This window comes from Durio zibethinus, chromosome 10 (assembly GCF_047325235.1).
Source record: "Durio zibethinus cultivar Kanyao isolate XHJ-2024 chromosome 10, ASM4732523v1, whole genome shotgun sequence".
Classification (NCBI taxonomy): domain Eukaryota; kingdom Viridiplantae; phylum Streptophyta; class Magnoliopsida; order Malvales; family Malvaceae; genus Durio; species Durio zibethinus.
Window position 1 is genome coordinate 15,302,006 of NC_143171.1, and position 15,342 is coordinate 15,317,347.

Consider the following 15,342-nt stretch of genomic DNA (forward strand, 5'->3'; position numbering starts at 1 on the left):
TTCCTCCCATGAGGAATAAACACCGATGTCTCCCCTACTCTGGCTATTTCCCTAGGCTTTGGAGACTTGGTGCACTTGACCTAAGTCTTTGATTCCATAGCAACATTGGTTTGGCTTGACTCCTACATGTCCCTTTGTTGTAGCACAGTTTTTACTCTTAGTTTTTAACCATCTAAGAAATGCTTAGGCACTACCACATTAGGTCCTAAGCCCAAGCTAGTAACTACGACAGCTTATAACATAGCGTGATCAACCCTAAGCCTTATCAACTCCTCTTGCAAGGTTCACACCATGGCATCTAATGCTTTATTATACTTTATAAGCACCTTTAATGCCTCATTCAAGGATCATTCCCTGTCCTCAAACCTATCCCTCAAATTAGCAATGATCACTTTGCACTTTTACAGTTAAGTGTCCAAGGACATCACTATGTCTCTTGATCTAGTCTTCTTTCCTTTGTCTATAGGTGGGCACTCATCAAGGCCTTTGTTGTGGCCTTAGTCTAGTTATCCCTAGCCATGCCATAACCCCAAAGCACACTATTAGTCATGAATGCACAAAACCAAAGAGATTACCTCAACCTTTTATGCACTCTAGTGATCTCGTCCTAGTTTCCACAAACTAGCAGACTTGTCATCAGCACAACACATCAGCACACATAGACTACAGGCACCAATCTACACACTGGCTTAACACATCCTGCACTCTCAGTCAGGCACTAGTCTGCACACCTACACAGCATGCCTAACACTCTTACAGCACCATAGCAGCAATAAATCAAACACTTGGTTTGCACTCCTACATAGCTGTACCATGTACACTAGGGGGTGTACCACTAGCACATAAGTAGAAAAACAACCTAGGATGCCTACACCATATAATCAAATGCCCACAACAATGTATCCAAACCTTCACCAAGGTTAACTCTATTTCTAGTAGCACCTAGCACTTATAACCTCCTCTAGACCAGCTTTTGTTAACTCTAAACTAGCTTCAAACTTGCTCTGATACCACTTGTCATAGGCTAAGACTCAAGCTCTGACTTGTGTGACTATAAGACCAAGGAATGAACTCATTCAACATCCCAAATTAGCTTTCAACTGGACTAGTCTATGGACACTTGAAACTCTATAGCCAACCACCCTAAGCTACTGCTAGACAATGTTGTGCATGAACTATTTGATGGAAAGCTAAAGAGAACAATAGAGACAAGCAAGAGTAAACTTGTATTACTCAAGTTGTGGTATGTACAATAAGGGTAGAGGCACCTCCTATTTATAGCTAAGGCCTTTTTGAATCAGTGGCTAACTTTGTTCCTATTTTGGGGCTTAAAAAAAGTCCAATATATAATAAGAGATTATAATAGAATTACATAGGAGAGTTCTAGTTTTACATTGATTCTATCAAGAAAGGAGTTTGAACCAGCTTGGACTTTTTCTTTAGTAGTGCTCATGTGGGGCCTCACTTGGAGCCCATGCTTGGATCAGTTTTGCCCATGCCTAGGCTCACTCTCGTGCTCGCACCTAGATTAATTTGAAAGCTATTGAATTGGATCCATTGGTCTGAGCTCCCTAAGCTCATTTTAGCCCCTGAGCACCCATTCGGGTCATGGTCTTACCCTTATGACCACCTTTATGCCTTTAGGCTTAGTCTTCTCTGCATTTTGGCTTAGTCTTAGTTGCCTTAAAATCACTCTCTATCTCGATAAGAACCCTTAGGCTTGGTCGTTCTCGTAAATCATGACACTTGCACCAAGTGCTAGCATCTAGTGATGGTGTCCAAGGTAACATCTTGCACTAAGGGGCCAGATCTACTGATGAGGGAACATTCTGTCAGCATCTACCAATGGTGTTAGATGTGATTACCTATAGTAACTAAAGCCAGATGTTGTTGATTGCATTTGAGACAATAGCTCACACCAAGGACTAACATACGTTGATGGGGTTCAAGGCAAGCGCCTATACCAAGGGTGAGCTTGGCCTTATAACAAATACCAAGGGCATTTGGTTATCATTTAGTTGGACATTCAAGGGAAGGATGTCATTGCCCGACCAAACGGTTACAATGGAAAACACCATTCATCCATAACTTCAAGGGGTGCAATGTAAAAAAATGAAGTGAAAGGACTTTAATAGGTGGGAAAAGGAATGAATCAAAGCAACAAAGGGTTGATCTCAATGGATCATGACATGAAGGCCACCCTACCACTTACAATACCCTATCACATATTTTAAGTCCACTGCAAAGGATTTTACCCACAGCTCGATGGGAATTGAGCCCTAAAAAGGCTTGTAAGGCTTGTCCTCTGTGAGGTTGCACCTATGACATATGCCCTTGGGGGCCATGGGCCCATACTATGGGTCAACAATCAAGTGACAGGTGCATGCATTGCTTCTAGCCCAGATTCTAAGTTAAAGGTGTTCAGTCATAATCCAATGCATGGTAGTTTCATGCAAGTAGCTTTTCAACTAAATGCGATGACCAATTATGGGAATCAATGGTTCCTCTCGTACTAGGTTGAATTACTATTGTGATGTTACCATTAGTATGGTCCTGTCTCATGATAGTTTAAACCCAACTTACATTCCCTACTGGTGGGTGAACAATCCAACACATGGTGAATTCTACTTTGCAATGATAGGAAGAGCCAACATTAAAGGATCAAAAACCAACATCACTATGAATGCTTGGCTACCACAAGCTAGTTATCCTTATGGCAACTATTCTGACACCTCTAGCTTCAAATTTTGAAGGTCTAAAGGATTGATTGGTCATGCTTTCACAATTTGTATTCGTACTAGAAATCAAAATCAAAAGAGCTTTTACCTTTTTGTTCGGCACAAGATTTATGTTTTCGTTAAGCTCATTTTAGGACACCTACGTTATCTTTTAACAAATGTGCTAGCCTAGGCAAACTCTCCACCTAACAATGCCTTTTGCCCAGATTGATTGACTGAAGCCAGCCTTAGGTCCAAAAGAAGGGGTCGTGCCCCACCTCCAATTCATTTAATAAGTAAAATAATGTTAAAAGTAGTGTTATTTCAATTTCACTTGAGGGGTTCCACTTATCCTACTCCTCTCAACTTATTTCACAAAGTTAGACTAGTGTTAAGCTTAACAAGGTCTTCTTTCCCCATTGATTTTGCCAAGCTTGTTCCCTTGGCTGTGGCTTCATTGGATAGTTGACAAGGACAATACGAATCTCATTAATTCATTCATATGTGTAACTAATTAGATGATGAGGCATTTGGCTACCTTAAGAGAGTTATAGTTACTCCGGCTATTTACCTACACTTGGTTGAATTTTTTCACTTTGACATTCGAAGCACTGGGTAGAAATCACATTGTGTGAGCATCTGCAGGAACCATTGTAATTCTTTGTTTTAATTAAATAATCAAAATCCCTTTATCCATACCAGTTTTGAGCCAATTGTTCATATAGCCTAGGGAAAGCCTCTAAGGGAGTCATTCCCAGTTTGTCCCTTGATTAGCATATGGTGACCCATTTTCATTATGGGAATAGCATGTGCAATGTAATGGTAGCCAATAGGTTTAGGATTGGGGACCTCATGCCTAGCCCTCAGAGCAAATCTTTTTCTCGAGGTTATAAATCTATTTTTCCAACTTCCCTTGCCTATATTGTTCAATCAACCAAAACTTGTTCACCTTGGGGACTTGATGCAACTATGAGTACAACTAGGTGCAGATAGTACTCAATCCTTTAGATTTTCAAGGGCTACTAGGGATACATCAAACACTATGAACGTGCAGTGTTCTTTCGATTGTTAGACCCTTTCACCAACTAAGTTGTTTCTAGGGTGGGCAAGCTATTAAATAGAAAAGATAACTCTTCTCGAGGCCCTTATCAATGTCTCCAGACTTATTAATGTTGCCATTAGCTGTCGCATCTCAATTCAAGAATTTTAACCTAATTCCCTTTTGAAGCTCATGCTGGATGCACTATTGGATGGGTTTTCCCCATCTTTTAGGATATTCTAATCTATGTGTTAGTGCCATTCACATGGAGTCTTCCCCCTCTTCAACCTTTAAAGTTTTCATTTGAATATTTGCTACTACCACCAAGATCTGCATCGATAGCCATTCCACCTTGGGTTTTATGGTGACCACAGTGCCTTTCTACTCATTGGGGCCTAGCCCTTGCCTTGACTACTGGTTATAGGTCACACATTTAAAGGCCATCCATTTTCAAAGCTAGTTGATTTGGCAGGTGAGTTGTTACATACTCCTTAGTGGATTTTGACTTCGATGACTACTATCTTGCTGTCTTAATTGACCAACACCCTTTGTGGGTTTTAGGTTAGTGCACAGTTGGGCATTCTAACCCAACTTTTGATTCATCCCATATCGCTAATTTTGCTTACCAAAAATGGCCCACTTAGAGCTCTCAATTCCACGGTGCAACTCAATGAAGCAGTTGCTCCATCTTACCTATTTAAAGTTTGAAAATAGGTTGAGGGCATTGCACCTCCAATGCCTCTAATCATTGGCTTTACCCAATAAAACTCGTTAAGGGCTCTAGTTATCCTAAAGGATACTTAGAAAAGAACCAGCTATTAGATAGTTCAATTAGACTTTTGCCCCTATTCCTAAGTCTGACAAATGATTTGCACATAAGTATCACTGCAGGCCTCCACTAGAGTTTCGTCTAGCTTTGCCCTGCTCAACAATAGTTCACCATGTTTTGGATCTCAATAGGTATGCTCACACTCAAACCCTTTTCAAAAGGTTAAGGTCAGTCAGAGGTACACCTATGAAGGATCTTGCCAATAAGCTTCATTATGCCTTATGGGTTTTCTAGCTTGTTGACTCGTATACATGTCAAACTTCTTAGTACATGTTTCAAGACAAGTCAGATTGGAAGCCCACAAGCACATGCTACCAGCATGCTGATGATAAGGCATACCGAGATGGTGCATGTCACATTCCATGATCACAATGATGATGTCTCCATGGGCATATCAAAAGTCTAACCTGGGCTATCACTACGACACACATCGCTTCACTCCCTGAGCCAATCGATGATCAACTCTTGCCATTCCATATCTGAACAAGGCTTATTGCTAGCCCCCATTTGGTTCCTATTTGCTCTCACCCTCTCTGATGCCCCTTTCTAAAGGACTTGGGCCTAGTCCGTCACTAAAGATGTTTTTCCAAACTATAATTTAGATGCTGAAGGTGCTCGATTCTCAAGATAGGCTCTTTTTGATTCACTCATCATTACTAGAGGAATCTTAGTAAGTTTTTTTTTCCTCCACTTATTGATAAGCTTAAACATAGTGCATCATCTCACTTGACCTAGGGTCTCGATGCGAGCATCAATTGAACAATGTGGGAGGTCCAATGGGATCTAGATAGATAATAAGTGCGCATCATCAAAGATGAGGCATTTTAAAGCTTTACCACTGATGATCATGACACTGTCATTACCGAGAACTTGTTTTTGGCCCAACCATGATTGATAAGAACATGAGAGACTATCTTTTGCCCCCTCACTAGGAGCCTGATGGGTAGAGGGTTGGAGAGGGTAATGATGCATGACACCTAAGTAAGTGTGCCCTAAACCTAATGGCTTTGGGGTGGAACTTCCATTCAAAGACTCAATAGTTCATGGAATTCTACAATTCACACCAATTATCATAGTTTGCTATGTTCTTCATCAATGCAGGAGTTGAGATATCTATTGTTAAGAGTTGTTTTGGTCTTTTACAACAAAAGGTGTCTTGGTGCCACTTGTGTATGCACCATATATAGGATGGCAATAACACATGTGCTCTTTTTCATTCCAGTTCCTTGGCGTGATTCACACTAAGGGATTGTAATTTAATTGCAAGTAATGATACTAATTGTTTCACCCACCCAAGAGGTGGAACGAAGCGACTATTGTGCCAACCTAAGGTCAGAAAAGGCTTGAAGCATAGAAGCACCCTCACCCCCTTAATGTTTTGTTAACGAGTTCACAGGTCATTCATTGAGTGGGTTTCGACAATGATCCTTCTATAGTTCACCTATGAAAACCTTATTATGATTTCTCCTTCCTCTAAAAGATAAGGTTCAGTGGAGTTCTCATGATGTTACGGGCAGTGAACCATCTACATCACCATTATCCAAACACTTCATTAGACCATTCAACTAGTAGGAGTGACTGGTAGTGTATATAAAGGGTAGAGACATAGTCAATGTGAGCTGATGACTTACCCTTACTAGGAATTCCTTATTGAAGACTAAGAATTGCAATGATCTATCCCCATCATAATGAAATTTAAAAGATTACTCAAGCCTATTAGCCAAGGCTATAGACTTGTTGAATACACTAGTGTAGCATATGTGCAACCCAGAGCATCTAAAGGCAATATAGACCTATTATTGCCTTAAACTTCCCTAGCATAGTGGCTATAGTCTTTGTAAAAAACTAGCCATGAAGGATCACCTCCATTAGCTAGTTAGTAGGCTAAGGTCTTATTCGTTAATGGAATTAACCAGACAAATCACTCTACCAACTAAGTCTGACCCATAGCCCCTAAAGATACAACATAAATGAGGGATGGCAAGACATTCGATTTTCATCAATTTAGGCATGTGACATAGGATCCCAATGGCACGCCTAAGGTATGATGACCATATAGGGAAAGATTAAAAAAAATGATAGGTTGATAGTTTGATGCATTTAGCATAGAGCCTACCAACACGCACAACCATAGCACACTTATATGCCTATTGCATCCAAGTCGCAGCATCTATACACATCGATCCACAACCCACCCAATTGATTACTTAATAAGTGGAGGCAAAGATATATGAAGCCATGCCACAATCGCTTGGCAAGGGAAAAATACAAGCAAGGGCCATGAGATTGCCCTTGCCATCTAATAGGAAACAACTACAGACACCACCAATGCTTGGTTAGGCTATGACCGTGCAGGTAAACTTTGTTGTTACTACCTCATAGGGACTTTGCTCAATTCAAGTACTTGTTCCTAGGTCTTGTGCAACATCGGCTACATGCATAGGCTTGGCCAAGCCAATGCATTTTTGTGGTTGATAAGAAAAGACTACGAGACTACCAAATACTCGAGAGACTTGGTTAGACCAATCTCGTGACCATAGCTTCTACTTGCACCACCCTAAGGAGCCATTACCTAATTCAAGGACTTGGTGCCATAGGCACAAGTTTGAGTTTAGTAAAGCCAAGCCCTTTTCTCTGCATGCACACCAATACATTGAGGCTATAGGCACTTACGGGTCGTTAGAGTAATTAGTTGATAGACAACATGATTGGAAGGCATGCACAGCTTAGATTTTGCTCCAGGGACATTATCGTGGATGTACGTAATGGCAAGCCCATCATGTACACCTATTCCCTCATAGGGGATGAAGGGGGCTAAACTACAACCCTTTAAAGAGCATAAAAGATTTTATGGATATGCTAATAGTAGACATTAAAGTGTCTTAATGGGGACACTTTTTTCAAATAACCAAATCCTATACCAAGGGTTCGTAGGTACAAATGATGGTTAAGGCATATGCCAAACTAAGGCCTAACATGTGTCAATGGTGTTCGAGGCAAGTGCCTACAGTATGGGCCAACATATGTCAATGGTGTTTGAGGTAACTACTTGCACCAAAGGCCATCTTTTGCCAATGTTGATTAAGGCATGTGCTTGTACGAGGTCCAAATTATGCCAATGCTAATTGAGGCATGTCTTCTTACTAAAAGTAGCATCTATCGATGATGGACAAGATAGGTGGCGATACCAAAGGCCAGTTTGTGCCAATGGCAGTCAAGGCAAGTTCTTGTACCAAAGCTATGATGTGCAATGATGGTCAAGGGTGTGCTTATGTCACGCCCTGGGCGGGCGTGCCAGGCACATCAGGCGTACCAACATGTGAGCCAGAGGTTAAGGCCGGCACACTAGGCGCGCTAGCGGGTATTTGCACGTAAGGCCTAGGAGACAAGGCTAGAATGCCTGCCCAGCTTGCAGGCTAACATGTGAGGCCAAGGCCTGGCCTGTAGGCTACCCGCACCACATCCAGAGGGGCTCAAGGTGGGAGATATACAAGTGAATCTTCTGGAAGCTTACAGGATCAGGAGGAGCCTCCTGGTAGATTTGGTTGACCCTAGAATTCAGGAGTTAGAATTCTGATTGATTGTAATCTTTGTAATTCCTTGATTTTAGCCTTTATTCTAAGGATATTGCCATTAAGTGTAGTTGGAGCCTTAACTATAAATAGAGGGCTGCTCCACCCTCATTTGTACATCATCAAACACTTCTGTTTCAGTGAATATAGAGCATATTTCCAGCATTATGCCTTGTTATCCTATTTCTCTTTAACTTGCGTAATCAACCCTTCCCATTGTTTTAGTGCCCGCACACTTGTGTTTTAGGCTGACTTAGGCATAAAAGAGGAGATTCCAAGCCTAAAGCCACATGAATTCTGAGTCTAAGGTCAGAGCCCGTGACAGTTGGTATCAGAGCAAGTTCGATTCTGCGTGTTTATGTTGTGCAGGTTAGATCATGATTGAGATGATGGCATCCCAAAATGACGTTGTTAGCCAATAACCATAGGCCTAAGAGCAGGGGTGTGGAAGAGGCAGGAAAGCCAGTTCAAGAGATATATGGTCTACCATGGACGGTAGGCTGGCCAAGGTCGAGGTGACCATGGGCGACAGAAGGGAGAAGCTTGAGAAAGTGGAGACTCGCATTGCATCGCTAGACTCCATGGGGGAGGAGATCTAAGGTGAGCTACAAGCTACTTTCAATAAAGGCATGGACGTGATCACCCAAAGGAATGAGGCCTTGGAGGCTGAAGTGCTGACCTTGCATGATGGCATTGAGGCCATGCACAGCGGATGGAGGAGCTTGCCAATGAGCTTGTTGCATGCAAGACTGCCATTGGGAATGGCATGTTTGCTGGAGTGTCTAAGTCTAGGATTAACGTCCCCAAGCCTAAGGAGTTTAAGGGGACTAGGGCGGCCAAGAAAGTAGACAACTACCTATGGGGTATGAAGCAGTATTTCCAAGCCATGGGCATGCAGGATGAGACAAGAAAGGTAAGCACCGCTACTATGTATCTCACTGATGTAGCCTTGTTATGGTTGAAGCACATGTGTGATGATGTTAGGCATGAGAGCGCCAAGATTAGAACCTAGGCAGAGTTCCAAAAAGAGTTCAGAGAGCAATTTTACCCAGAGTATACCGATGATAAGGTACGGGTAAAGTTATGTAGGCTGAACCAGCAAGGGGACATAAGGGAGTATGTCTAGAAATTCTTTGAACTGATGCTACAGATCTCAGATCTAGGTGAGAAGGATGCCTTATTTGCTTTCATGAATGGGCTGCAGCTGTGGGTGAAGCATGAGCTACAATGAAGGGAAGTTCATGACTTGGCTAAAGCCATGACTACTGCTAAGTCTTTGATAGAGTTTAAGCCTCTGAACAAGTTCGGTTCTTTCAAGCCCAAGGGTAAGGGCAGGGACGAGAGGGACCAGAAAAAACAGTCCAAGGGGAAGGACCATGACCAAAAATCCAAAGATGGGGACCGAGATCATTCAACCAAGGATGGTGAGAGGAAGCCACCAGCAAGTAAGTGAAAAGCAAAGGGGGATCGCGAGTCACTAAAATGTTACCTATATAGAGGGAGCCACATAGTGCGTAATTACCCATAAAAGGGCAAGCTGGCTACTGTAGACAAGGAGTCTGACGAGGAGCCAAAGACAAAGGCAGCAAAGCTTGGGTCATTAGTGCTCAATGCTGTCCAGAGTAAAGGGAGCCACGAGCCAAAAGGCTTGATGTTTGTGGATCTAATGGTTACGGGTCAGACGGTGAGCGCACTGGTGGACACAAATGCCTTACATCTTTTTATTTCAGGTGATAGAGCCTAAAAGCTCAAACTAAATGTGCAGAAAGAGACTAGTACCATTAAAACGATGAATTCCATGGAGGTTTCAGCCATTGGAGTAGCACGGGGAGTAGAGTTATAGCTTGGAGATTGGAAAGGCAAGGAGACCATAAAGGTAATACCCCTTGACAACTATGAGTTTGTGATTGGGTTGGATTTCCTTGTTCGGATTAATGCCCTTCTTGTGCCTTTTGCCAATTGTATTTGTATCTTGGATGCACACTGCCAATGCCTAGTACCATTGAGGAGAAGGTCTAGAGTTGGGTCGCGGGTGGTGTCAACCATCCAATTTGCCAAGGCGGTAACCAGAGAAGAAGACACCTTCTTGGCAGTCCTGAAGTATGAGGAGCCAAGGGAGAAGGACACTGAGTCACCCTTGGAGGTGCTAAAGGTGCTAAAGACCTTTAGTGATGTGACGCCCGTAAAGCTGCCTAGTCAGCTACCACCTAAGAGGGAAGTGGACCACAAGATTGAGCTGGTGTCCGAGGCCAAGCCACCAGCTAAAGCCCCTTATCGAATGTCCCCACCAGAGTTGGAAGAGTTAAAGAAGTAGCTCAAAGACTTAGTTGATGCTGATTTTATTAGGCCATTGAAGGCACCATATGGTGCACCGATTCTATTCTAATGCAAGCATGATGGGTCGTTACGACTGTGCATAGACTACCGAGCTTTGAACAAGCTAACCATCAAGAGCAAGTACCCTATCCTACTAATTGCAGACTTGTTCGACCAACTTGGAAGCGCACGGTGGTTCACCAAGTTGGATTTGAGGTCGGGCTACTACCAAGTCAAGATCGCGAAAGGAAATGAGCCCAAGACAGCATGTGTCACTCAGTATGTTCAGACTCACGAATGCCCCAGCAACATTCTACACCCTTATGAACAAGGTACTTCAATCGTTCTTTGATTGATTTATTATGGTTTATTTGGATGACATTGTGATCTACAGCTAGACTTTAAGACAGCATGTAGACCACTTAAGATAAGTGTTTGAGGTGTTATGGTTGCACAAGCTATTTGTCAAGAGGGAAAAGTGCTCATTTGCCCAGCAAGAGATCCTATTCCTAGGCCACATAGTGGGAGGTGGCAGGAAACACATGGATGAAGGCAAGGTGCAAACCATCTTGAAGTGGGAACTGCCAGCCAAGGTCACTGACTTGAGGTCATTCTTTAGACTGCTTAACTACTACAAGTGCTTCATCAAAGGTCACTGAACAATAGCCATGCCATTGACTGACTTGCTTAAGAAAGGGAGAGCATGAGAGTGAAGCCTTTGACAGGTTGAAGTAGGCTGTGATCGAGGAGCCAGTCTTGGCCTTACCAGACCATGCCAAGCCGTATGAGGTGCATATAGATGCATCAGACTTTACCATAGGGGGTGTGTTGATACAAGAGAGACATCCAGTCACATTCAAGAGCAGGAAGCTGAACAAGATTGCGCACAAGTACAATGGTGCACTACTTGTGCAGTTGGCATCATTACTTGTTGGGGTCAATGTTCGTGGTCAGGACAGACAATGTAACGACCAGCTACTTTCAGACACAAAAAAAGCTATCCCCTAAGCAGGCAAGATGGTAAGATTTTCTTACGAAATTTGATTTCTAGATGGAGTACAAGCTAGGGCGGGTGAACCTAGTGGCAGACGCCCAGAGCAGGAAGGCTAACCTTGCTGCCATTAGCCAACCAGATGGGTCACTGGTACCGTACATCAATGAGGGACTTGCATATGATCTTACAGCCAAGGCTCTTATGGAATACAACTAGCAAGGTAAAATTAGGCGATTTTGGGTGCAGGATGGTTTGTTGTACACCAAGGGCAATAGACTATTTGTGTCGCAGCATAGGAAGCTCCGTAAGAAAGTTTTACAAGAGTGCCATGATTCAAGGTGGGTTGGACACCCAGGAGTGAGCCGTACCTTGGCGTTGCTAGAGGATCGGTACTACTAGCCACACATGAAGGATGATGTGGAGGCCTATGTGAAGACTTGTCTTGTGCGCCAACAGGACAAGGTGGAGCTTAAGAAATTAGGTAGTCTCTTGGAGCCATTACTAATGCCAGAGTGACCATGGGAGAGTGTTTCTCTAGACTTTATAGTTGGTCTACCCAAGACAGAGGGGTTTGAAAGCATCATGGTAATGGTGGACAGGTTTTCCAAGTATGGAATCTTCATTCCAACAATCAAGAAGTGCCCAACTGAGGAGGTAGCTTGATTGTTCCTAAAAAACATGGTTAAGTACTGGGAAGTGCCGAGGACCATTGTTAATGATCAGGATGAGCGTTCACGGGCAGGTTTTGGACTGAGTTGTTCAAGCTATTGGGGTCAAACTTAAACTTTTCCATTAGTATGCATCTACAGACCGATGGGCAGACTGAGCATGTGAATAGACTATTGGAGGTCTATCTCAGGCACTATGTGAATGCCACACAAAGGGACTGGCCAAAGCTACTAGATGTTACATAGTTTTCCTACAACTTGCAAAGAAGCGAGGTAACAAACCAGAGCCCATTTGAGGTTGTGACAGGGCAACAACCACTAACACCCAGTTCAATTGCTGCAGGTTATGTAAGGCCAAATCTAGCAGCATACAAGTTTGCCAAGGCATGGCAAGAGCAAACTGAGTTGGCTAGAGTCTGTCTACACAAGACGACAAAGAGGTCAAAAAAGTGGGCAGACCAGAAAAGGCGAAACATGCAGTTTCAGGTTGAAGACTTGGTATTGGTAAAGCTACATCCCATTGTATGCCATAAGGGGCTGCACAAAGGCCTAGTCTAGAGGTATAAGGGACCTTTCCAAATAGTTAAGAGGGTAGGCAGGGTTGCTTACAAGATGGATATGCCACCCAAGCTGAAGGTACACCCGATGTTCCATATAAACATGCTCAAGCCATTTCATGAGGATGAAAGAGATCTATGACGGGTAGAGTCAAAGCGTGTGCCATCGAGAGCAAGGGCCTCATATGAGAAGGAGGCCTACAGCATCATAGCTGATCCAGAGGTGAGACAAAAAAACTACCAACCAAGACAAGAGTACTTGGTGTGCTGGAAGAGACTTCCAGATAGTGAGGCGAACTGGGAACCAGTAGAGGACTTATGGCAGTTTGGGGACTAGATCAGGTAGTACCATGCAAAAGATGCAACGAGGGTGTTGCACAATCAGGTGAGGGAGAATGTCATGCCTTGGGTGGGCGTGCCAGGCACATCAGATGCACCAGCACGTGAGCTAGAGGTTGAGGCCCGCACACCAGGCGCGCTGGCGGGTATTTATGCGCAAGGCCTATGAGATAAGGCTAGAACGCCCACCTAGCTTGTAGGCCAGCTCGTGAGGCCAAGGCCTGGCCTGCAAGCTAACTGCACCACATCTAGAGCGGCCCAAGGTGGGAGATACGCAAGTGAATCTTCTGGAAGCTTGTAGGATCAGCAGGAGCCTCCTGGCAGATTTGGTTGACACTAGAATTCAGGAGTTAGAATCCTGATTGATTGTAATCTTTGTAATTCCTTAATTTTAGCCTTTATTCTAAGGATATTGCCATTAAGTGTAGCTAGAGCCTCAACTATAAATAAAGGGCTGCTCCACCCTTATTTGTACATCATCAAACACTTTTGTTTCAATGAATACAGAGCATATTTCTAGCATTCTGCCTTATTATCCTATTTCTCTTTAACTTGCGTAATCAGCCCTTCCCATTGTTCTAGTGCCCGTACGTTTGTGTTTTAGGCTGACTTAGGCATAAAGGAGGAGATTCCAAGCCTAAGGCCACATGAATTCTAAGTCTAAGGTCGGAGCCTGTGACATTTACACCATGCACCAGCATGTGTCGATGATAGTCAAGCCCTTGGCTAAAGTTTAATTCTGGGATATAGTGCACATGTTAGGCTCAAGCATGTACTGGTGCTACATTTTTTTGCCTAGGACACCATCATTGGAGCATCTCCAGATAACACAATCAACAGCATTAGGGGTTTCGATGATTATGAGAGGGGGCTGGGGGTGTGCACACATGATGTGCAATGGGTGCTAGTCCTTGGCCCTTATATTAGCCCCCTATCCCCCAAAGAACCTCAACAACTCACACCCATTTAAAAAGAATAAGAGCTTTTAGAGGTTTATAGCTAGTAGCCATTCAAGTGTCTAAAATAGGGATAATTTTTTCAAATGGGCATAAAATCTTCTACACTTCAATTTTTTAGTTGATTTTTTTTTTTGTGGATGCCAACAAAAATACAAGGATCACTTATACCAAATTTTGGGCAAAAACTCCTTAAAAAATTTTAAATAACAAAAAATTTTAAAAATTATGAAAAATAGAAAATGAGCCATCTTGCCATGAAACTTCACATGAAGTTTTCAGAGATCGTTATATGAATTTACAAGCCATAAAAATGGCATTGGCATGGCAAAAATATGAAGATGTGCCTAAACCCACCAACTACCTAGTCGTGGTGTGCATGGTATATGACCCAAGCCCAAGATACTTGCATATGGTGCACATCCAGTATGTGCCATTAGTGTTTGACGGAACTACCTGCACCAAAGGCTAGCATTTACCGATGGTGGTCAAAGCATGCACCAAGACCAAGGGCCAACATGTCCTGATGGTGGTTAAGGCATGTGCATATGTCATAGTCGATAAGTTGATCTAGGCCCAAAAATTCTTTTTGAGTCAAGAAGCAATTCTAATTCTAGCGAGATAGAGTTTGACAACTAGGGGGACCAGGCCTTGAGGTGTACTAAAACTCCAAGTTGTGGGGAACTAGCCTAGAATAGTGGTATAGGTTGTGATGAAGACTCCAGAGGCTTAAGCCTAATGTTCAAGTTTGGTAAAATTGAGCCAAGCATAAGTGTGGGTGTTTGTGAGTGATATATGAATTTACAAGCCATAAAAATGGCATTGTTATAGCAAAAATGTGATGTGCCTAAACCCACCTACTGCCAGGTATTGGTGTGCTTAGTGTATGGCCTAAGCCTAGGATACCCGTGTTTGGTGCATGGCCTAACATGTTCTAATGGTTTTTGAAACTACTCATACGAAAGGCTAGCATGTGTCGATAATGGTCGAAACATGTGCGAAGACCAAGGGCCAACATGTCCCAATGGTTATTGAGGCATGCACATGTGTCACGATCTACAAGCTGGTCTAAACTTTCATCCATCTTATGTTTTTAAGGGCTATGAGTCAAACCTCAATCGTGCACTATGTCCCAAGCATGCCACCCAAACCTCTATGGCCATATTGGTGCACTGGTGTTTGATCTTGCTCTTAGATATGGAATGTTTTGTAGGCACGGGCTCTCAGCCCTTGTTCGTTTCATTTTATACATTTTACGTGCTCCACAAGCATGGTGCTTGTGCTCCATGTTGGCTTTCTTTGTTACTTAGTCGATGCATTAAAGCCCATACAGTGCTAACATCCTGAAAGAATGC

The 15,342-nt window shown here is 43.1% G+C and overlaps 1 non-coding gene and 1 pseudogene across 1 annotated transcript; both read right to left on the reverse strand.

Annotated features, from left to right (window-relative positions):
* Positions 1–2,147: 2,147 nt before the first annotated feature.
* LOC149516461 (25S ribosomal RNA) lies at positions 2,148–5,325 on the reverse strand (annotated as a pseudogene).
* Positions 5,326–5,556: 231 nt separating this feature from the next.
* On the reverse strand, positions 5,557–5,713 carry LOC149516462 (5.8S ribosomal RNA). Its single transcript, XR_016346028.1, has one exon. It is a non-coding gene; the product is annotated as a 5.8S ribosomal RNA (ribosomal RNA).
* Positions 5,714–15,342: the final 9,629 nt, after the last annotated feature.